Raw genomic sequence first — 23,839 nt, 5'->3', positions numbered from 1 at the left:
AAAAAAAAAATTAAGTGCTGGCAGTAATCAAGTTTGGCTTTCTTTTTTTTTCCTGGTATAGAAATATAAAAGCCAGGCAGGTAATAAGATGATTTCAAAAGATCTTTAACTAAATAGGTTAGTTTTTTAATGATGTTCAAATATCTAACATGATGAAAGAAAAACCTTCTGGGTGAATAAATGAGTTATTTTTCTGAGTCTACAGAAAAAGAAGAGTGTGATTAATAGAAAGTGATATCAGCAAACGTCAGCAATACTGATCTTGTCAGACTATACATTATTAAAATAGAAGCCTCCCCATAATAATCCTAACATGTTTCTCTGAAGCACAGGGGAGAATCCTGTTAATGAAAAACAAAAAGACTGCTAATGATAGGCATTGAGAAACACTAAAATATAAGTGATGGATAGGAAATGGAACATACAATGAGTGCAGAAGGAAAAGATGAGAGCTTTTCAATTAAGAAAAAAATGGTTAAGTATCAAATATTGTGGATAGCCAAATATTATTAAATATTCTCCAAAATATTATTAAAAAGGCATTGGTGCTTATAAGAAAAAAATCACAATCGAGTTTATTTGTAATGCTGATTAAACTATTTGACACTGAAAATGCAAACTATGAATCTGCAACTTTTGGCAGAAAATTCCTTAATTGGGGTGGGGGGCAGGAAATAGAAGCTTAAGAAAAGCAGAAATACAATATGGAGAGCTACAAGAGTCAGACAGGAGAATTCAACTTATGTAAATGACAAGATAATAAATGTAAAATAATCATAAATTAGTTCGTGTCTAAGTCACAATGAAAATTAGGTGTATTTTGGTCTGAAAATAATGTAAAAATATAAAAACATGAATAATTCTACTTTCTTTTAATATAGAAGTGGCAGAGAAATTTTCCTTTATTTCCCACTGAAAATCTGGTTCTATTGTGTTTGTAGAGCAAGTTTTGTGGGTTTTAAGTAAATCATTGAGTCTTGCTTTCTGAAAAGAAAAAAAAGGAAAAAAAAACTCCCTTGTCAGTGTTCAAATATAATAGATATGTATAAAAAGACAGACAAACATGGCAGAGTTCTAGTCCCTAAACGTATTGATTGCTCATTTACTATTCCAATGTCTTTCTGCTTGAGTCAATAATTTTTTTCCTATCTGTATGATGGTTTCTTCATCAGACACAGTAGCTATAAGAGGAAAAGTAAAACATTTAGAAGCAAAACCTGACAAAGACAAATAGAAAAAAATATTACTCCAGCTATTTTGTGATTATATTAAATGTCAATGAAGTAGAGAAAAAAAAAATCCAACTGTAGTGCAGATCCAGCTGAGGTCCAAAATCAAAGACCTAATTTTATTCAGTCTTAAGAAAGGTAGATACATATGAAGGGATGGATCAGTTGAAAAAAGAAATGTATCTATACATCAAATAGCATAGATAGATGAACTTACATTCAGGTCAGAAAGAAACATATTTGGCTATTTGGGATCAAAATAAAATACAAATATAAAAACAAAGGAATCAAATTGTCAGCGACCCCAGGCAATAGAGCAGCATAACCAACCCATCTACATGCAGATTCATGAGAAATAATAATAGACTTATTTTAATTCACTGTAACTCAGTTGTTTGTACATAAAAATAATTGAAAGAGTATCTACCAAGCTAAATGTTCCATAATGAAAATTGAATATATATAATATCAGGGCAAATTTAGGAAGCAAGTACAAGGCAAGAGAGGTCACCTTAAATGATGGTCCAGAAGGACAAAAAGAGATTGTTATTGAAGACTGGTGGATAAAACCAATAATAATCATATTATGAATTAGTCAAATACTGTCAAGACCATTACATGTGTTAATGCGAAAAACAAAAATGTACACAATGACCTCACATACTTGCCAAATATGATTTCAGAGCAAAATGTTGAAATTATCAAATAGCTTTATTTAGTGGCCTATGATAAAATAGAACAGGAAGGAGATGAGCTAATGACGAGACTGTTTTCAATCAGATTTTAGGAAAAAAAATATTTTTAACCCAAACTGCTGTGTTGGAAAATAAAAATGACTGTAATTTCCAGATTCCAGCTGGCAAATGTTTTGAAAATGGACCCAGAGCAATGATCAAATCCAAGATATGCAGCAAAATTGGGCTTCATGTACAAAATTAAGGGTACATGGTTGTCTTTTTTTTTTTTTTAAATATATTCATACAGAACTGGGGTATAGGCTGGAGATGTGGAGGGTGAGAGGATTCACCAGAGACAGAGTGGGAAGGAGAACAGGCAGCTCGATGAAGTACACTGCTGAGGGGAGCAGCGGGCGGGTCAGGAGAGGTCTGCCACGCCATGTGGTCACCTCCGGGGCAGGCGGGGATCGAACTCATGCGGAAGTGGCTTTAGCTTCTTAGTGTTGTGCTTTAACCTGCTGCACCACCAGGGAAGGCCAAGGGTACATGGTTTTTAAATCCTTTGTTAATACTATACACTGATTGAAGACAGAGGCATGTAGATACCATTGACTAGACAAGAATGCTTAAAAACCTTGAGTTTTCTTAGCTAGTAGGCAAAGAATGCAAAGGGGCCTCCCTGATGGCACACGGTGGTAAAGCACAGCACTACTAGGCTAGCCACAGCCCCTTCAGCTCAGTCTGATCCCCAGCCAGGGAGGTGACCCACATGGTTCGTTGATCTGCCTGTTCTGCTCCCCACTCTGTCTCTGGTGAATCTTCTCAATGCACCTGTACTTCTGGCTTGTATTGCAAATTAAACCTCAAAAAAAAATTAAAGAATTGCATGGGTTCACCAGGAAGCAAGCTGAGTATATTACTCAACTGTAAACACCAGTTTTCACTTATGTCTTGCATAAAAGCCTGCACAGAAGTTTTACTGACCGGTCTTTACTAGGTACCTTCTCTCTTTCCTCCCCCTTTTGGTTCATATCCACTGAGGTATTCTTTCTCTGCCTCAGCTTTGTGTAATGACAATGTGGGTAAGTGTATATTTTCTTTTTAACAGAAGGTGTCTGAATCAACAGAAGTCATATCCAAATGCTAAAGCAGATAACAGTAATAATGTAATTTCTTAAATATCTAGGCCAATTTAAACAATTGCAGCTTGATTTTGAGCTAATGTAAATGGGGAAATTTGTACACGAAACAAGTTTATATTCACATGGGAGATGTGAGTTAGCGTAACTAGAGATTGAAATAGAACTTTCCAGAAATAAAAGCACACTGACATAATTATTTTGTTTTCAATAGAGGATTAGTTTTTAATGAGGAAACTTTGGCTTAAATCATTGTATATAATAACTTAGATGTATAGCATCACCCCTCTCAGATGATCTCATCACACTCTAGCCACCACCATGACACCCATAGTCTTCTACAAGAGTCCACTGAACCCCCTCCCACCTTTCTCTGGTAATCTTCTGTAAGTATATTCCTAGAGTTTGTCATTAGAATGGCTTTCTCTATATTCCATATATAGTGGCCCTCCATGGTGGCACAGGAGTTAAAGTCTCAGCACTATGAAGCTAACAGTAGACATTGTGGTGTGAGTTTGGTTTGATCCCTGGCCAGAAAGCTGATCCACATGACAAAGCAGATCTCTCCTGTCTCACCTTTTGTTCTCCTCACAAGTATTTCAGTAGAACCACCTGTTCTGCTCCCCACTCTGTCTGTGGTGAAACCTCTTAATCCCTGCAATTCTGGCCTACACCCCAGTTCTTCTCTGCATAAATAAACATAAATCTCAATTATGTTACCTATATTTGTCTTATATATTCCACATTCCAATATTTGTCTTACTCCTATTTACCTTTGGCTCATGCTCCTTAGTTGAGAAGGTGTGGGAATAGTGGCAATTGTTTTGGGAGTGGAGATAGTGATAGGGGTGGTGGTGATAGGTTACCCTCTTAATTAACACAGGTACAAAAACTGTTACTGTTATTAATCATGAGCAAAATGTAAAATAGTACCCAGTGTGAATGTTCTTCTAAAGTATAATTTTTAATGTGAAAAAGTAAACTAATGATGTTTTATACACTGATTGACAAAACTATTGCTAGAAAACTAAATGAAAATGTAGAGAAGTTTAGAAATCACTTGAAAGTTACACATAAATCTAATAAAATATCAACTATTAATTTTCAGAAACATAATAAAATGAAATAATAATACTTATCTACAAAACTATTCACAAGAATATTTTGGACAGTCAGAGTAATGCAAACCTGAAGATATGCCAAATGATAATCTATCATATGTACATATGTATATCTAACCTAGCAATAGGAAGAATCAAATCACCACAGAAAGGGGACATTCCACGATCCCTGTCCCACCTAATGAAAGGTGGATCTGAGACTGAGAAGAAGCTAGAAGACCTGAGAAGGAAACTAAAGGAGAATATCTAGAAGAGCCACATGGACCAGAGAGACATGTGAAGAAGATGTAGTAAAGGCTTGAAAGAAATATAGGTGAGAGACCCATGGGAAGGCTGACAATGACAGCCTTTATCTGGACTTGTGTTTTGATTTTGCTACTTTCCTTCCAGTCTTATCTGTCTCCTTCTGTCCCTTTCCTATGGTGCCCTCACAGAAGGGGCCTTAGGCTGTAGCACCCATTGGGGCCTCATTGGCCTCACTTTGGGCAACCATGATTGACTGGGCATTTACCCATAAGGGGAAACTTTCGGATGTTTCATAGGAAAACTATAACATACTCTTTCTCTTCTTTGTATTATACTAGGGTCTTACACACTAAGAGTCTGTGTGTGTGTGTGTGTGTGTGTTTTCCTTATATAATAGATGACAGAACTCCCTTAGTGCAGGCAAGGTTTGGGGGCAAAAGGGTGCCCTTCAGTCTGCCTGGGCTGCTGTTCGATATGTCCAATTAAAAAAAAAAAACCTACTGAAATAACAGAATATCTACTGAACAAAAAGGTAGATTAAAAGAACATTTAGTAAATTCTATTTCAAAAAGAAAAATCCAACAGTGCTTTTCTTCCAGTGACAGGGTATGGGGAAGGGGAATGAAGTAATTTTCTAAGATGATGGAATTTTTTTTATATATCCTAAAGGAGTATTACCCATGGGTTATAAAATATGTGTATTTTAACATACTTATCTAGTGTGTGTAAGATTTATGTGTTTCTGCTATAAATTGTAGCCAGAAAACAATACCATAGATTGATTTCTCATTAGTAGTTGTGCTTCTGCAGTTTTTCTGGTTAGCTATTCTGAATTTTTTTTTTTCTGTGTATCATAGCCTTCAGTAAATCAGTAAATATAGTGAGGATAATGGGAGCTATATTTTCAACTGTTGGAATAAGTATTTACAAACTAAAAGTCAACCTGTGATATTGGCTATAAACTGGAGCTTTGAGTATGAATTCATTGGTTTTAGCAAGTAGACACAGACATATAAAACTAACTTAAGTATATCCATATGTCTTATTTAATCTATATATATATATCTTACTTAATATATCTAAATATATATCTTATTTAATATATCTAAATATATATCTTATTTAATCTAATTCTACTTTGGGATGGGTGGATGAAACAGCATTTTTCAACCTGAACCTGATATGTGTGTTTCTTTGTATGTTTCTTTATTTTATGTATGCATTTGCACATGATTCTGTGTGTGGAAAGATATAGCTATATACAATTGATGTGTGGATAGATAGATAGATCTACAGATATATACATACATATGTTTACTGGCCGTCTCACAGGTAGTAAGACATAGAGTTTAATCAATAATGTAAATGAGGATTCAAATGAGGGATTCAGTCCAGCAGATTTTACTCTTGGAGACTGATCCCAACAAGTAGGAATTTGAATTTAGCTTATATAGCTGGGAAAAGTGAGTTATTAACATTAAAAAACAATTATTCTTCACAGTGGGGTTTTAAGTTCCAAGTCATCTGGACCTAAGTTATGCTGATGCTAAAGGAAGGCAATGCAGCATTTAAATGTTTTCTTTCTTAAGAATGCACTGCAGAGATGCACAGATTGAGCATTCATTGTTAAGTTCCATGTATTTCCCTCCTCAGTCATTAGTGTTGGTTGAAATGCTGATTTACCTTCTTGTAGTGTAGTCCCCAAGGCCTCCGAGTGAAACTGTTCTGACCTAAGTCTGTGCAGATGACTTTGCTCTCTTGCTTGCTCAACTAGGTTGTGAGCATTGAGAATGTTTTATAGTGTCTTCACACATGTATTCACATAATTCCTAGCTGTATCCCTTGCTAATTAAGACTCATTTCACCCTAATCTTAATTTCTAAATATTATTCCTTGCTTAAAGAAACAATAACTCTTTAGAGAAAAGTCACACCTCCAGGAGAGAAAATATAATTTTATATATTTTTGCACTATATATATATATATATAATATATTTTTGCACTATATATATATATATATAATATATTTTTGCACTATATATATATATATATAATATATTTTTGCACTATATATTTGATTAATATAATTATTTAATATATTTTTACACTAAAAACTAAAGCCCTTGGCCCTTACTGGTGTTCTAATAGGTTAAAGCACAGCACTAAAAAGCTAAAGCCAATTCAGAAGGGTTTGATCCCTGCCCCAGAGATGATCCACATGGTGCAGCAGACCTCTCCTGATCCCCCTTCTTCCTCCCCCCCCAGCTGCTCCCCTCAGCAGTGTACTTTGTCAGTCGGTCTATTCTGCTCCCCACTCTGCCTCTGGTGAATCCTCTCACTGCCCCTGTACCTATGGCCTATACCCCTCCCCTTCCATTTTTCTCCCCATCTCTATCCTTTTCTGGATGCTTCAGATCCAAGGTCAGCTTTCAAGAGTTGTTTTTCAAGTCTTTTTCTGATGCTCTTCTTTGTTTCTCTATATTCCACATATAAGTGAATGAATCCAGTATTTATTGTTCTCCTTTTGGCTTCTTTCACTTGGAATAATCCCTTCCATTTCAGTCCATGTTGCTGCATATGTCATGTGTTCATCTTTTCTTTGATGGCTGAATAGTATTCCATTTTTATATCTGCCATATCATTCATCTGTTTGGGGAATTTATGTTGTTTTCAAATCTTGTCTATTGCAAACAGTGCTGCTATACACATGAAATGCATAGTTGCTTTTGAATTAATATGTGTACTTTGACATGATACTTAGTAGATTTGCTGAGTCATATGGCAATCCATTTTTAATCTTTTGAGGAACTGCCATATTTCTTTCTATTGGGGCTAGACTGGTCTTGTAGCAGTAAAAAAATAACAGTTTCTTATATAGGAGGGCTTAAAAGGTAAATGAATGCATGTAGAATGGCAAGCAAGTTGCTCATGGTAAGAGACAGTATTATAAATAGGGAAGTGAGAAAAACTAGAGCAATCCACATGGTGATAGAATAGCCAGAGGAATTCACTTCCTGATACTTCAAAAATTTCAAAAAGACTAGAATTCTGGTTATTTTACTGACATAGTGGAATGCAACACAAGCCCACATAACAACTTCTATCTTTTCCTTCTGTGCACAAAATACCTCAATAGGGGGTTTTCTTTATCCTGTACCTTTGATCTTGTATCACTTCTGCCTAGAGTCTCTAAGCCTTTTCTTCTCTTCCTACCCCTCATCCTTCTCTTCTGCCTCTTCCTCCCTTTGGAGAATACCTATCTACAGCAGAGTTCAAGTCTATATTATTTAACTTACCTGAATTAATTATATTTACCTAATAATATCCTTGTTCCATTTATTACCAATAGTCAATTAGGATCTCATAGAGAGCATCATTACAAAATATATGTTAAGACATCATTCTTAAAATATGTGACTTGAGAAATCTTTTTCAATGTCTGCAGGAAAAGACTATAAAAGTACTGTATGATCATAAGAAAGTGATGACTGATTAATAATTAGAGACAATGATACACAATTGTATAATAAAATGCTATATGGAAATTTGTTTTGGGAATAATATTTAACTATCAGGAATGTGTATTTATGGAAATTTTTTCAAGATGTATGTTATATTAAACATGACCAAATCATTATAATAGTGAGAGGTTTGTACTGAAAAGTCCATGATTTTTTTTTTTAATGATACTCCTTTCTTTGCATCCTATAGAATTTTGTTAAAGCACAGTTGATTCATGAATACACCTCTGCTGTTATCTGTAATTCAAGAGCCATGAGGCGTGGCATTATTTTACTTTTTATATATGAATGAATGAATGCATATATCTACTAGATTATCTGTCTTACACCATGTGCATTCACTGTATATGTGTTGAAGGAAATAATTTTTACTTTTTCTTAAATGACGTGTTCTCTGTATACTAGTTAAGTAGATAAGAAGACAAGTTAATCTTATTCATTTTTCAGTAGACAATCTGGATTTGTCTATCCATGGAAGCTCATTTATTTAAAGTCATTTCATTTTCATTGTTGCAGGAATGTTAGTAAATATGCTTTTCCTCTTATATTGTTATATTTACATGATATACAGATGTGTCATCATTAGCATCTGATGTTTTATAAGTTTAAGTTAATGGATTTAAGGGAACTCAGAGCTTGTAGACTTTGCAATGACTATCAAGTGTAAATTTCTTGGTAATGCATACTGATTTTCAGTGTTATGGTGGACATAGATATACTCTGTGAAGCCTAATTAAATCTCAAAAATATTCAGACCATCATTCTTGGAAATTTACATATGAATTAACATTTTTCAAAATACAGCACTTTTTTTTCCTTATAGAGGGAAAGTTTTATTACATAAGAATATGGTATAGGGATTGATATGCTTCTATTTAATTTTGGATTTCAACCTAAATGCACTACTTTTATTCACCTGATTTGAGGATTTATGCCATGATATTGCTGAAACCAACCATTTGACAGGTAATACTAGTGAATGCTTAGAGGTATAGCTAACCTTTCTCAAGGTTATTAAAAAGCCATTGTGTGCAAATATGAAAAGAGCCAGCATTAGTTCTTAGAGCTATGGCAGTGGGGTTGGACAGAAATAGATAGTGAAATAGTTTCTCCTCATAAAAACCATAGTTCAGGCTTTATTGATCTTCATGAAATATCTGAATGACAGATAATAGTTGCCTGCTTTGGTGATTCATACTATACAACATTATATATTACTGCCTGATATCCATTAAAGGCATTTAGTGTTATCTATCTTCTCTGTTTAATACAAGCGCCTGAAACAATTTGGACAATAGATCACTAATGGATTTTAAGAAAATATAAAGAATATATCTTTACTATTTTGAGGTTTACATCAAGAACCATCCCACTTACTAAATAATATCCCTTGATCTTACTGCAAAGGCAGAATTTATACTCTGTAGTTTGATCTTTTCAAATTTGTGTTGCAAATTACACAATTTGGAAAACTTGATTTCCATTTCACTTATCTTTCTAGTGTATGAAACTGTGCCTTTATGACTGTCATTTACACCTCCTGATTGATACATCTTGACAGAAATGTATTCCCTAACGTATTATTTTCTAACTTTTAACTTTGCCATATTTTTATAAATACCTGCATACTATCAATTTATATATTTTTTTTTAAATAGCAGTTTTTCCTTTTAGTTTGTCTAAGTCATCACAAAGAAAATTCAAACTACTGGCCTTTCCTGGTGGCGCAGCAGGTTAAAGCACAGCACTAAGAAGCTGAAGCCACTTCCGTATGAGTTCGATTCCAGTTCGATTCCAGCCTGCCCCCGAGGAGATCCACTTGGCGAGGCAGACCTCTCCTGGCCCGCCCGTGCTCTCCTCAGCAGTATACTTCATCGATCTGCCTGTTCTACTCCCCGCTTTGTCTCTGGTGAATCCTCTCAACCTCCACATCTCTGTCCTGTATCCCAGTTCCATGTGACTAAATAAATCTTTAAAAAAAAGTAAAAAAGATAAAAGACGTATATTTGCATGTGGGAAACTTAAGCTTTAAAAAAAAAAAAAGAAAGAACATTCAAACTACTAGAATAATATGGACTCGGTTTTACCACATTCACAATTTTATAAACATCTGTATTCACTTAGTCTTAAAAGCAGTATTTTTCTGTAAGACAGTTAACATTATCATAAAAAAAAACCGATACCAAAATTATTTAAAAACTTCAAAGTAGCATACTAATTTGATTGATGCAAATTTCAATTAGAGGAAATAGAATTCAGTTAAATGCAGATTTCTACTACCAATGCAATTTCCATGGAAACGCCAGGTTGTGATTTTCTGAATTTATGACAATGTTTAAAAAAAAAACTAATAAAATGTTTTTTTCTTTAATTTTTTCTAACTATGTATGCAAATGAAATTTATATTACTTTAGTTTCTAAGTTTTAATTTATATTAGTAAGACATAGTTTTCAGTAAAGTAAAACCTCTGGGGAAAATAAACATTACATATTATTAAAATACAGCTTGGAAGTGAAATACAATCCTCATTGTGAAAAGTCCAAGTATACATCACCACATTTACGGAAAGGTTTCAACAGCTTCACCATATGTAAGTCCAAGTCCTCTGAATCACAAAGTACCAACGTTATTCAAATCAGTGATGTCACTTAACACATCCTTATTTTTAGCATATATAGTCACAATAACTAAAAGCATATAACATCTTTCACATTGGGATGCATTCTAAAATAATGCATTAACCACTGTCAGATTTAACCAGCAGTTTTTGTCAGTTATACGGACCTTCGGAGTATCATCATGAGTATACTTAAAATCCACGCACCTGAGCAATGATGATCTCACATTTATCAAAATTCTGAAATATATCTTCAAATTTCTGTTTGTAATATACATTAACATCTGTAGTTTTCAGGATTTGAGGTCTGGATGACTTTGGAAGGTGGTACTTTTCAGTTTTACCAGGCATCCATTAATGGGACATAAAGGTCCTTTAAAATCAGTGGCAAGTTGTGACAAGTAAAATGTGACTATGCATTTCCTTTCTTCTTTATAGGGTTTCAGGCATACTGATTTGTTTTAATTCCCTCAGTTTTCTTGCTTTTTGATCTCTACCCTACATTGTGAATACAAATTGTATAGTAATTATTTAAGACTCATTTTTAGTATCACCTTTTCTAGGAAGTTTTCCAAAATCACTTACATTTGACTGCATTAGTTTTCCTTGTCTTGTGGCAAGTTACCACACATTTAGTATCTGAAAATAACTCATATAGATTATCTCACAATTTCTGAACATCAGAAGTCTGGACATGGCCTGAACTCAAGATGTCTGTCAGTGTTCTGAGCTTAATTTAATGCCCAGGTCTTCCAAACTCATTGGTTGCTTGAAGAATTTACTTCCTTATGGAATGATCTTGCCTCCCTACTGGAGTATGCTCAGTTTCTAGGAACTACCTGCCCTTCCTAACATGTGAAATCTTCACCACTACGAAGGAAAGTGGTAGAATGTCACTACTTCTCTTTTTTGATATAGCATGAAATTGTACATTTAGTTTTACTCATTCATGAAAACATCAGGTGTTAGCTTTATACATATGTTAAAAAGCAGATGTATAACACCAACATAGAGTCATGTTGTTGTTATACAGACAGTCCAGCATTTACAGTAGTGTATAACACACATTCAGTAGAAACCATACTTCTAATTTTATATGCATGCAGGAAAACTTGCCCTTGTGATGCTGAACAGCGACAGCAAGTCTTAACTCCCAGGTCTTTGACTTCTTTTAAAGTATCACCTGATTTGGTCAGATTTACTCAAGATTTACTTTTCACTAATGAAAAGTCACTTTACTAGGTGAGTTTAATTATATCCATTAATCCTTTTTACATTATAATATAATCACAGAGTGAAATTTCATCATGTTTATAATGAACTCTTGGTATCTAACTTGGCACAGTTTATATCTCTTTTGTTTTATGGCCACTTACTGTATCATTTTGTGTTCTTCACTGTGTGCATTGTTGATATCTTCTGCAGTTTCTATAATCTTTTATTTATTTTTTTTCCCAGGAGATTGGAGTTAAGAAAAGCCTGGGTATCTTGAGGTTTTAGAGGTATAAATGCCACTGTACTTCAAATTTCTGAAAACTCCATCCCCTTTTCTTACTTTCTGTTATCTTTTATTCATACAGCTGTAAAATTAGGGAGAAAAACAGAGCAGCTAAAGGTCATAAGGATCATGGGATATTTTCTGTTCTTAAGTGTTCTGTTTGTCATTTATGCAACATGTTTTGGTGAAAGGATGTTATTACTTAAATTATTTGCAGCTTGCTAATATACAAATTTTTTTTACTATGTTGTGAAACTGACACTTAATAATTTGATTTTATGAGCACTTTAGCACTAGCTATGTTTCATTTTTTATTTGCTGTCCATCTCCTTTGTCGGGTCACTTTATTTCTTATCTCAACAGTGAGGTTTTAGTCTTAAAGGCTCATTACAATGTTTTGTGTTTTTTTTTTTCATTTTTGTTTCCAGAATAGCAAAAGATTCATTAAACAAAACTTAAAGTGATAGCAATCTTCAGGGTACCAGAAAGCAGAGAGCATTAAATAACCAATATAGTACTTTCATAATTGCAACATATTCAGAGAACAGTATAAAAAGAAAGAAAAAAAATGGTATTTTTTTAAAAAGTGTTTTTATTTAACTTTGGTGTCTGATGGTATTTTGTTAGATGAAGCCTGAAATCATAAATACCATTTTCTTCTGAAATTGTAATGAGAGTGAGAGAATGAATGATAGCATGGAAAAGAATTATGAATCACTGCCTAGAGACTAAATTGAAGGCATTTATTTATACAGAAGTCTATGCCAGGTAACTGAGAGGAGTTGCAGGAATGTGTTCATTAGATAAGCACTAACACTAGTTCTTTGCTTTCCAGGGTCTCACTGTGAATTTGGGCCTCATGAGAACTGTAATCCTCGTGCGAATGGAACTTCGTAGAGAGTAAATTGATCTGGAAAAGTTTCCCCTTGGGAAGCAGGGCCAGTATGGGAAAGGTTTGGCAGGCCTTACTGATGTCATTTTTGAAGTTAAAGCTGGGTCCTTAGGTTCACTCTGGAAAAGGTTTCACCAGAGCTCCCCTTTCAGCGGCATGTGGCAAATTTCCAGAAGAGTTTCTCCACAAGACAGTTATATTTAAAAAGCAGGCTTACTAGGGAAAAGGACAAGAGTATTGGACCCTTGAATAGGCACAAGCGGGCATGGAGAGATGCCCCAGAAGGGATAGGTTTGCAGAGAGGTGTGCATGGTTGCAGGCAGACAGCTTTATGAGAGCAGCCTCCCCTGAGAAGGTCAGTGTAGAGAAGCCAAAGCATGGTACAGGTCACAGGCAGGCAGTAGGTTGCTGCCCTGCAGAGGAAGAGAGTTGGTGGAAGGAAGCACCTGCATCATCACAGGTGGGTGGAGGACTGCTGCTCTGAGCCAGTGCAGATACTGTCTCCATCTAGACAGCTTCTCTCTGGGAGGGCCTCACTCCTTGTGAGCCTAGGTTTGTTGATTTTGAATAGAATCTGAAAGGGACAGGAGATCCCACAATTAGCTCAAGCTCCATATCTTTATCTTTCACCTTTTGGGCCTGTGATAGATGCCCTCTCAACAGTCTGCTAGCTGCTTGGATTTTCTGCTTTGTAATTCAGGCATGCATACCACCTGAGGCTCTTGATTTCTATGGCCCTGTCAATAGCTATCTTAATCCCTTCTACCCAGCTCCCAGTGTGAATCAATCTTGTGATGCCTCCTTTCTGTTCTTTCCTCCATCATTACCTTGAGATCAGTAATGATCCTGTTCAGACCTTGCCTGCACACATGTGCTGTAAGAGTTTACTCACACTGCAATTCTTATTGATCCTGCCAACTTAGAGTCTAACATAGTCTTGAAACAAGTCACAGAGTACCTGAGATTCTTTAGGACCTTCACCTACCTTGACCAGCAAGACCAATGCCAATTACTTTCACAAAACATCTCCACTTCTGAAAAATTCATTTACATTTTTATGACTAGTAATAGTAGTAAATGAGAAAACTTAATGAGACATGACTCTATGTTCTAGTGTTAGAATAAGCCATTCTTTTTTTGTGTGTTTTTAGTAGTAGAATATTGAAATAATTTGTAACTATGAGAATACATTTTGTGATATTTCTGATGTCATCTTTTGGAGTTCGGGGTCTTTGGGTTCAATCTGGGAAAAGTTTCACCAGAGTTCCCCTTTTAGTGGCACACGGAGAGTTTCTTCACGAGACAGAGACTCAGTCATGTTTAATGAGGAAGCTTATTAGAAAGAGACAAGAGAGGGAAATACACTCGGATAGGTGGGCAGAAAGAGCTGCCCCAAAAGGGGCAAGTTTGCAGGGAAAGAGATCTGCATGATTGCAGCCAGGGGGACCTAGGAGAGAGGCCTCCCCTAAGGGAGGTCAGTGCAGGAAGTCCGGACATGGTCCAGGTCACCAGCCTCAGGTGGATTGCATCACCAGCCTCAGGTGGTATGCATGCCTGAATTACAAAGCAGAAAATCCAAGCAGCCCTGCAGAGGGAGAGTGAGTGGAAAGAAGCACCTGCATAAGCACATGTGGGCATTGGACTGGCTGCCCCGTGCTGGTGGAGACACTGTCCAGATATAAACAGCATCTCTTTGGAAGTGGCTTATTTCCTGTGAGCCTAGGTTTGTTGACTTTGAATGGAATCTGAGAGGAGATTCCCTAGTGAGCTTCATTCCCGTGTTCTTATCTTTTACCATTTGGGTCTGAGCTTCAAACACAGCCCCCAACAGTCTGGGGCTGTTATCTGCTGGGATCTCCTGCAGACATCTCTGACATCCAAGCATCAGTCTTTGGCTCCTGAGGACCTTGATGTTATGGCTGTGACAACTGCTTCACTAGCCCCTTCTACCTATCCTCTTTGTGTGACTCAGTCTTGTCATGCCTTCCCTGCATTCCTTCCCCCATCATTTCCAATAATTAATAATTTTTGAGCATTGTAAATGTACATGTATATGTTCACAAGCCCATTTTATCAGACCAAAATGCATATTCCTGAAATAATGTAAATTTATAAGATAAAAGACAAAAAAAAAAGGGAAGGAAAAAAGAAGAAAAGGAATACTGAATATTATAACATGGATTTTTCTATAGGAACTTAATGAAAAGGGATCATTTTTTATTGAGGCACAATAAAAACAGGGCAGGAAGTAGTCCTGTGAATTGGGAATGGCTAAGAGTGAAGAAAGAGATACTGGATAAACGATGTCTTGATGTCTTGGTATCTTTGTACATAGAAAAACATTGTGGGGGGGGGAGGAAACTATCTTTTACTACCATCTCTTGCCTCTTTTACTATGTGATTCTTCAGTAAGTAGATAAATTATTAAAATTATATATGAAGATCTTAGTTTGGAATGGTGTGAATTAACTGAAATTATGATACTTTTCTTTAAATCAAAGCTATAAAAATGAATATCCTTAAGAAGCTTAATGAATTTTTAAAATTTGGCTACATCATTTCAGGTGTGGATCTCTGAATGGATTTTTTGCAATTTGTGTCAACTACAGAACAAACAATCCTCTAAATACCTTGAAAATAAGTCACTGTTATCTTATGTATAAGGCTGAGCCTAGGTTTTGGGCTTACTGAGAGTGGCTCTCAAATTCCTGATGACCAACACAAAGCAATATGTCAAAGAAGAAAGACTAGCAACTTGCTTCTATTTAAATAGCTTTACTATAAAAGCTTTATGTGGTAACTTCTTGACACTTCCAAGTATTCTAACTGATAGATCTGCATCTCTTATTCACCTGTAATATTTGATATTTAGATAATATATAGAAAAATGTAGATATAAATATAAGCATGGCCTTGATAAGGTCTGCACATTTTAATTCACAATTACTACTATGAAAAGAAAATAAAGTTTCAAAATATGCTACTAACATGCTATATACTCAAAATTTTAAGGTCAGATATAAAATGGAAAATATGAATTTTGATTATATGACATTGGCATATTTCATCTAGAATTATCTCCAGTATAGTTTTCATTTCATCCAGAGTCTAAATACCAGAAAAAAACAAATGATTATTTAAAATTATATCATACATATAACTGTAATAGCAAGTAATTGGTATTAAAATAAAAATCTAAAATATTATTTTAAAGCTTTCTTAAAAGTGAAATGGTTTGGGAAGGATGCACACCAAATCAGCATTTCTTATGTACCTATTGCATGTCTTCATAAGAGAAACAATCATTGGTGTGCATATATGTGTGTGAGTGATTGTGTAAAATCTCAAATATTATGTAGTTATTCACTGCATTGGTGATATATGATATTCACCTTTATAATTTTCTCAAAAGGTACTATCATTTCAGAAAATTTGATTGAGTATATGCAATATAGACTTTAGGCATATTTTGAAGTATAAAATAAATAAAACTTCCATAATCATGGACGTTTCTAATGAAAATTACCAGTTAAAACAGTAGAATGGAGTACTTATAAGCAAAGACAAATACACACACACACACTCATACATATATGTGTGTGTACATATCTATATAAATCTGGTAACTATTTCTGATGAAAACAGTAAAACAAAACAAGCATATATTTTTTCAACTTGTGTATATACATATATATATATATGGGTATGTATGTATGTACATATGGTATATGTATTTTTTGTGTGTTTTGGAAGCATTCCCTATAGATAGACATAGATTTTGTGTATATGCATATACAATATATACATACTTTAAAATATTATATTAGAAAACCAAACCTCAAGTATGATATTTTACATAATTGTAGTAAAAATTATTCTATCAGTACTCTATAGATCAGTATAAACATTACAAAAAAGTGTTTCATACTTTGGACAATCTTTGCTAATATTAAATTTGTGTGAACTTTCAGAAATACTTCTGAACTATTTTAAAAAGTGCTGTCAGTCTTATAGGTGCCTTCTTTTTCATCTCATGATGTATACTTACATCATTTCCTCCATTCATCTGTCTGGAGCTGTCCCTTCAGTACATACACATTTATCATCTCCTTTGTCACAAGCTTGTGCCATTCTGCCTTAAACGAACTGTGACACAGTTGGCAAATCAATGGGATCCCCTCAGGCTCCTCATTTTTCAAAAAGCCTGACATAAAAATATCTACTCAAGGTGGATTCACTGACTGGCTTCAGAAAATAAATGACATACAACATAGGTTAATGCTGCAAAAACAGTATATGCTTATAGTTTATTCTTTAGCAACAGAGCTCATCTCACAAAAGGACTGTAGTAGTTGAAGTTTGAAAAAAAATATTTCACAGAACTAATGTTTTCATTGTCATATCTTGGTAATCACTGCACTGACCTGCCTTGATTTTACAATGAAAGGATAATTTGTGGCAAGCTGTTTCTTTCCTACAAGGAATGCAGGACACTTACATGAAGAATTTTAATTAATGGTTTGATAGGCATGACCAGAAACCAGGATGTTTTATCAGTTATCAATCCACACCTTTTGGTGCGGTAGACCTGTTGCTTTTTTTGTTTCTTTTCCTAAAAAGCTTTGTCTAAGTTAGTCATGTTGATACCATCACACTTCTGGGATTCCTGTAGACCATGCAACCCTATGCTGGTCTCTAAGATAAGTGTGCTTTCTGGGGGAGGGTTTCCACACCTACACATAGGTTGTAAGTAAATGGTAGGCGTGACATTTTCTAGACTTTCTAATACCTGGATTTTGTGTAAGACAGTAGAATAATAGGGAATGGGGAATGGAGAGTTGCTTGTCAAAGAGTACAAGCCTTAAATTATTAGATAAATGAGTTCTGGGTATCTGTAAACAGTATGATGTTAACAGGGAGGTCCCCAGGAAAAGCGGAGGTTCCAGTTTCTCTGGCCCACCTATAAGAGTGTGGAGCTGAACAGAGTGATGAATCTAGACAGAAGACTGAAGAGGAAGGAAACAGGATGGCAAGCCAGAAGTTGACCTGAGAAAAGCACATGGGGGCAGAGAGACATGTGAAGAAACTTTCTCTTGTTTCTTGGTCTTGGCTGGTTGAAACAGATGTGGGTGAGAGTCCCATGGGGAGTTTCATTATGTCAGTGTTTATCTTGATTTTTAATTTTGTTCTTTTCCTCCCAGACTTGTCTGGCCATTTCTGACCCTTTTTTATGGGTCCCTGCCAAAAGGTGCTTTAGACTTGTGGCAGGTTTTCAGGTATTGCTGGGAGCCAGTCCCTTTTGGGTAGACTTTTACCCACGAGGGGATGGGTAACTTTGGGTGTTTGATTTAGAACGTGTATTCAGTGTCTTTTCTATATTGCACAATAATTATATTAATGTCCATTTCCATTAAAAGTCTTACATATTTTGTCTTGATGTGGCAGATGGCAGAACCTATATAGAACAGGCAGGTTTGGGTTTCATGGGTGTCCCTCTCCCTGCCCTGTAACATTATGACAGTTGATGATTTGTATTATATATTTGGCATTTGTTAGAAAAGTAGAACTTATCACAGAACAAAAAAAGGTAACTATGTGAGGTGGTACATAAGTTTATTACTCTTTCTGTCATTTCCACTTCATAAAATATGCACACATCAAATCCCCACATTGTACACATTGTCAGTTGTCACTCAGTAAACCAGGAGAGAAAGAATAAAGAAACAAAGCATGATAGCAAAGTCTAATGGAAGTCTAAAACTAGTTAAATTCACTGACTAGCTTATCATAGTTTATTAACTTATTTAAATATATTTTAATATTCAAGGAGATCATTGAAATTATCAAACTGTAATTAAAAGAGCAGTGATGGGCTCTCCCTGGTGGCACAATGGGTTAGAGCACTGCATTATGAAGCTCTCCAAAGCCACAGCAGCAAGAGTTTGAACCCTGGCCAGGAAGCAGACCCACATGGGTTGGCAGACCTCTCCTGATTCTCCCACTGGTCCCCTCAGCAGTGTACTTTGTCAGTAGGCCTGTTCTGCTCCCCACTCTGTCTCGGGTGATCCTCTCACCCACCACACCACTGGCCTGTACCCCAGTTCTGTATGCATAAATAATTTTTTAAAAAGCAATGGCAAGAAGAACAGAAATATTTGATTGGCGACATTCTTTTATGAGAATTTATTATGGTAACAAAAACTATTTAAAAAAATTAACATTCTAAGTAGTGGTTAGCTTTTATATGTTGTATATGATGTTCCCCAGATTACCCTCATGTTGATGATGACAAAGGTCCAGAAAAACTATTTTATTCATGATTATAATGCACTACACTGAAAATACTTCCCCATACATCACATCTTTAAAATAAACAAGTAGGCATAGTCCAAGGTATCAGATATCAAGCACTGCTCTCAGGATTTTCCAAAGCACAGATTATCTTCTAGGGAGCCAGTAAAAGACCACTCCTTTTGAAATTTAGGGCTTGAGCATCAGGCTTGCTATTTTGCCAATGTTATGTTAAATATTATAGTTTGCATAAAAATAATACTGCTTAATTGGACAAATAGCAGATCTGTAATAAAAACAATGGAACAAGTCATTGCAAAGATACTAGTAAGTGGACAGGAAGAGCTAAAACTCATGGTTTTAAAATAAAGCCTGGCTAGAATTCACATTAAAAAATTGAAATAGAACAATTTTCTCATTTGAGTTTGATTTCTGCTTTATTTTATCAATTCATTAATAATAGGCAAACTGAATTACTGAAGATTTTTGAAGTATTACAGAAAAAGTAGAGCATGTGATGTTTCTCCAGAAATATTTAATACTGTGATACACAGAAAAATGTTCTTTTTTATTTTTCATTCTCTAACCATACACATTTGACTTTCAGAATCATCAAAAACAGCCTACTTGTTGAAGGAGTAAACTCTTCTAACCATCCAGACAATGCCAAAGATACAAAGATTACTTCTAATTTGAACTTGTATGGCGGTAACTATTTCATTTTTAATTAACAATTTTTTTCCATTGATGTACAATAATATATAATTTTCAAGAGTAAAACTTCACTGTTCAGTATGTGTGCATGTCTTACCTCACCTCCAAGTTTCTGGGGGTAACATTAAATTTACATCTATACATTTATATCTTGTCCTTGAAATTATAGCATCATGCTTGTCAGTTTAGATTAAAAAAATAATAATAATAATAAACAGGAAATAGATGACTTTGACTCCCAGATGAGAATTAATTTGTAACAATGAGCCAGTTTTCTTCTTTCCCTTTTACTAATGGTTCAGTAAACTTAACAAAAACAACAGGAGGGGAAAAGATGTGAATGTAAAGAATGGGTAGAGTAAAATACATGAGGTCCCTCGTGTAACTTTCTAAGGTACATTTGAGAATATTTCTTTGTGGTTATTTAAATATGTATGATCAAGTTATTCTAGTATTTTGCTTTCATCTTTTTCTACATCTTACATGAATAATGAATGCTTAATTTTGATAACAGCAGGAGAAATAAAAATAGTGCAGTAGAACATGTGGAAAGAACAAAAGTTTTTATTCCTATGACTTAAAATCTATACATATCTACAGTAGTATACTTCAGATAGATATTTTTACCAAGCATTCATTTGCAAAATCCAAACTGAATTGACATGATTTCTAATGAAATAATAGCTGCCTTTGCATTCAGCACCAGGTGGTAGAAACTTCATGTCAGTAATTTGAAATATATCCATCTTCCATTTCCATAGTAAATACTGGGGACGTCTTACTATTGGACTATGAGGGAATAGTTCTGTTCTGGAATTCGTGATGATGCTTTGGAATTCATAATGCCAATAGATATACGATGCTAATACTTTCATACCAAATTTGCCTCCTAGAACCATCTCTAGGACCATGCATGTACCCTCCAGGTACATGGTGCTTAGTAAACTAGTGGTCAGATTCCAATTGTCCCTTGAACATATGTAACTGGAACAATTAAAACTTTTAGCCTGTTCTTTTTAAAAAATGATAAAAATTCCACAATGTGGAATCAATTAAACTGTTTTATCCAAATACAAAAGCTTGTATTTCTTTCATGTTCTTACTTTCCATGAAGATTTTTTTAATCTTATGTGATGGAAATTAATACAGAAACTGTAACTCAGTGTCAGAATTTGAGAGCTCCAGATTTCTCAAATACATAGAATTGTCTAAATATTCCTTGATAAAGAATAGAAAAGAAAATCAACTTTCATAGTGAAAGAAGATAAATAATGTTCTCAGCTTCTCAATTACGTAGGAATATGACAAAGTCTGTCAATTCTTAAATGCCTTATACATAATCTTTCTATGGTTCCTTTGTACTAATATTGTTATTATGTTCTAGGTCCTACACTATATTTTCTGTAAATTAAACCTCAAAATTAACTTTTCCACAATAATTTTTCATCTTGACTAAGTTTGATTAAGTTAAACATGTTTTACATTTTCAGTAACTTAAATGAGTAGAGGAAATATTTGGAGATTGTTTTGTCATAAATTTAAACTGTGATTTACTCTAAGTTAATTGTTAGAAACAATGAGAAATTGGTAATATTCATTCAACTTAATTAGATATGTTACTAACTTAATTTAAGACTATAGAATTTTCTGTTTCATATAAATAACAGTATATACATAAGAAATTTATCACTAAAATTTTTAGTTGGTTTGTCATTTCCTTCAATAAATAAAAGAGTTGAGCTCTTTTGTTCTTAAGCATGGGTTATTTTTAAAATTATAACTGCTTAAAATTTTGAATCAATAGATGGATCCACTGGGTAATTTATAATACTTGTAATTTTGTGCATAATCTATGTGATAATCACTGGACTAGATATCAATGGCATTTTCTAGTTTTGAACTTCTGTGATTCTGGGAGTGGAGTACAAAGTTTTCTTTTTTCATATATGCTGATAATTCACAACCTAGCCACTTAGAAGTGAAAAAAGGATGGTTTGAAAAAAAATCAAGGGATTTATCCTTTGATTTTAACAGCATCTTTCATTACATTTTTCCATTTAAAAGTGCTCTTTGCTTTTGGATTCTCTCATCTGTGTCAATGATTTTTGTTTTTAAAACAAAAGGAAATAAGTCTAGCTTTTAAGATTCTAATCCTTTTGTGAATATATGGTAAATGTTCATTCTATGTTTTAATGTACTCAATGACAACCAAATTCATTATTATAAATTAGCTATGGACCTTAGGGAACACACATGAAGTCCTTTCACTGTATTTAGTCTAAATTGCCTACTTTTGTTTATGTAGAATAAAATTTGCCTAAAATATTTAATAGACTGATCTGATCTGAACTTTAAGAATTTATTGAGAATAATGTAGCATTGCATTTATGAAAGTAGTTCATTAAGATGGCTGCCAGTTTTCTATTGTACAAAACATTAGATTGTGGAATTGTTCTGGATGATTCAAGACTAATAAAAGTTTTTGGTCATTCATATAATGTTATCCTCTCAATTATCAGTTTTATCATTATTAACATATCTATCAGAATCACCCTATTTCTTCTTCTCTAACCTGTTGTTTTGAATTCACGGCCTTGAAACACAATCACATTTGTTGTTTACAACCAAAAAAACAGTAGAAGAGAGCCTGAAAGCAAACTTGTTAACCCCTGAGTAAAATGTGCATGAACTTTTAATACTTTGAACTTGTGGAATTTACTTTGGAAGCTCAGACATTTTTCTCTTCTTTCTTTTTCCAGCATTCATTATAGAGAAGTGAGGTTTACAGATGGTTGAATTTTTAGGTTTAAGAAAAGTAGAAGTATTGAATTTCACAAATATCGTGTGAAAAGTTAACAGATTGCAGAGGACTTTTCCTTTTTCAGGCTCTAGTAAAAATGGACAATTCCCAGAAATAATTCAGCTTAAAAATTATTTAATACTGATTGACTATAATTTCTATTGACAGAATTAGTCAAACTGCATTCATAAATGGATTTATTTTCAAAGAATTATAATGCCCTAAACCTCAGTTAATTTCAACATAGACATGGTGTTCTTATATTTCTATTATGCTTATATAGCTATAACTCCACTTTCAGCTTCATAATTTATTTTAGAGAATTTAGTGAACAGTTAGTCCATACATTTTCCTAAAAAGCTTTATTTTTGCCATTTAAATGGATGCCATTTTAATAGGTTAAGTCTATATAAAACTGTTTTCAAAATTGTTATAACATGTTTATATAATAGTTTGAAGATGGTGATAATATGGAAGAATCACATCTTCCTTCAAAACTATTATTAATCTATATAAACTGTGGTGAAAAGATAACAGATTCTTCATTGCCATCAGTAAAGAATTCCATTGTGTTCTAGCTCTCTATGTCATCCTCACTCTCCATCTGTCTGTGAGCTGTCTATGATTAGTAAAAATTCAAGGAGATGTTGTATTAATACATAGGTATATATTTGTGGAAACATATACATATATATATATATGTGTATATGGATGGATTGCATACATTTCTGTGTAATACACTAAAAGAGAATATATCTTTGCTCTTCAGATTTTTTTTGTTGACCATCCTTAGTTAAACTATGAGCTTTTCACAGTGAAGTTCCGGAGCTTAGATAATCACTTCATATTTGAACTTGTCTTGTTTATAAGATATTAAAAGATTTAGGAAAAAGGGGCCCTCCCTGTTGACGCAGCAGGTTAAAGCGCAATACTAAGAAGCTACAGCCACTTCAGCATGAGTTCAATCCCTACCGGCGGCAGGAGGTGATCCCACATGACAAGGCAGAACTCTCCTGACCTGCTCGCTGCAGTGTACTTTGACAATCTGCTTATTCTGCTCCCCACTCTGTCTCTGGTGAATCCTTTCACCATC

Source organism: Condylura cristata, unplaced genomic scaffold (assembly GCF_000260355.1).
Source record: "Condylura cristata isolate star-nosed mole 26May11 unplaced genomic scaffold, ConCri1.0 scaffold00001, whole genome shotgun sequence".
Lineage (NCBI taxonomy): Eukaryota > Metazoa > Chordata > Mammalia > Eulipotyphla > Talpidae > Condylura > Condylura cristata.
The sequence above is the reverse complement of the archived record's forward strand: the minus strand, read 5'-3'. Positions refer to the sequence as shown.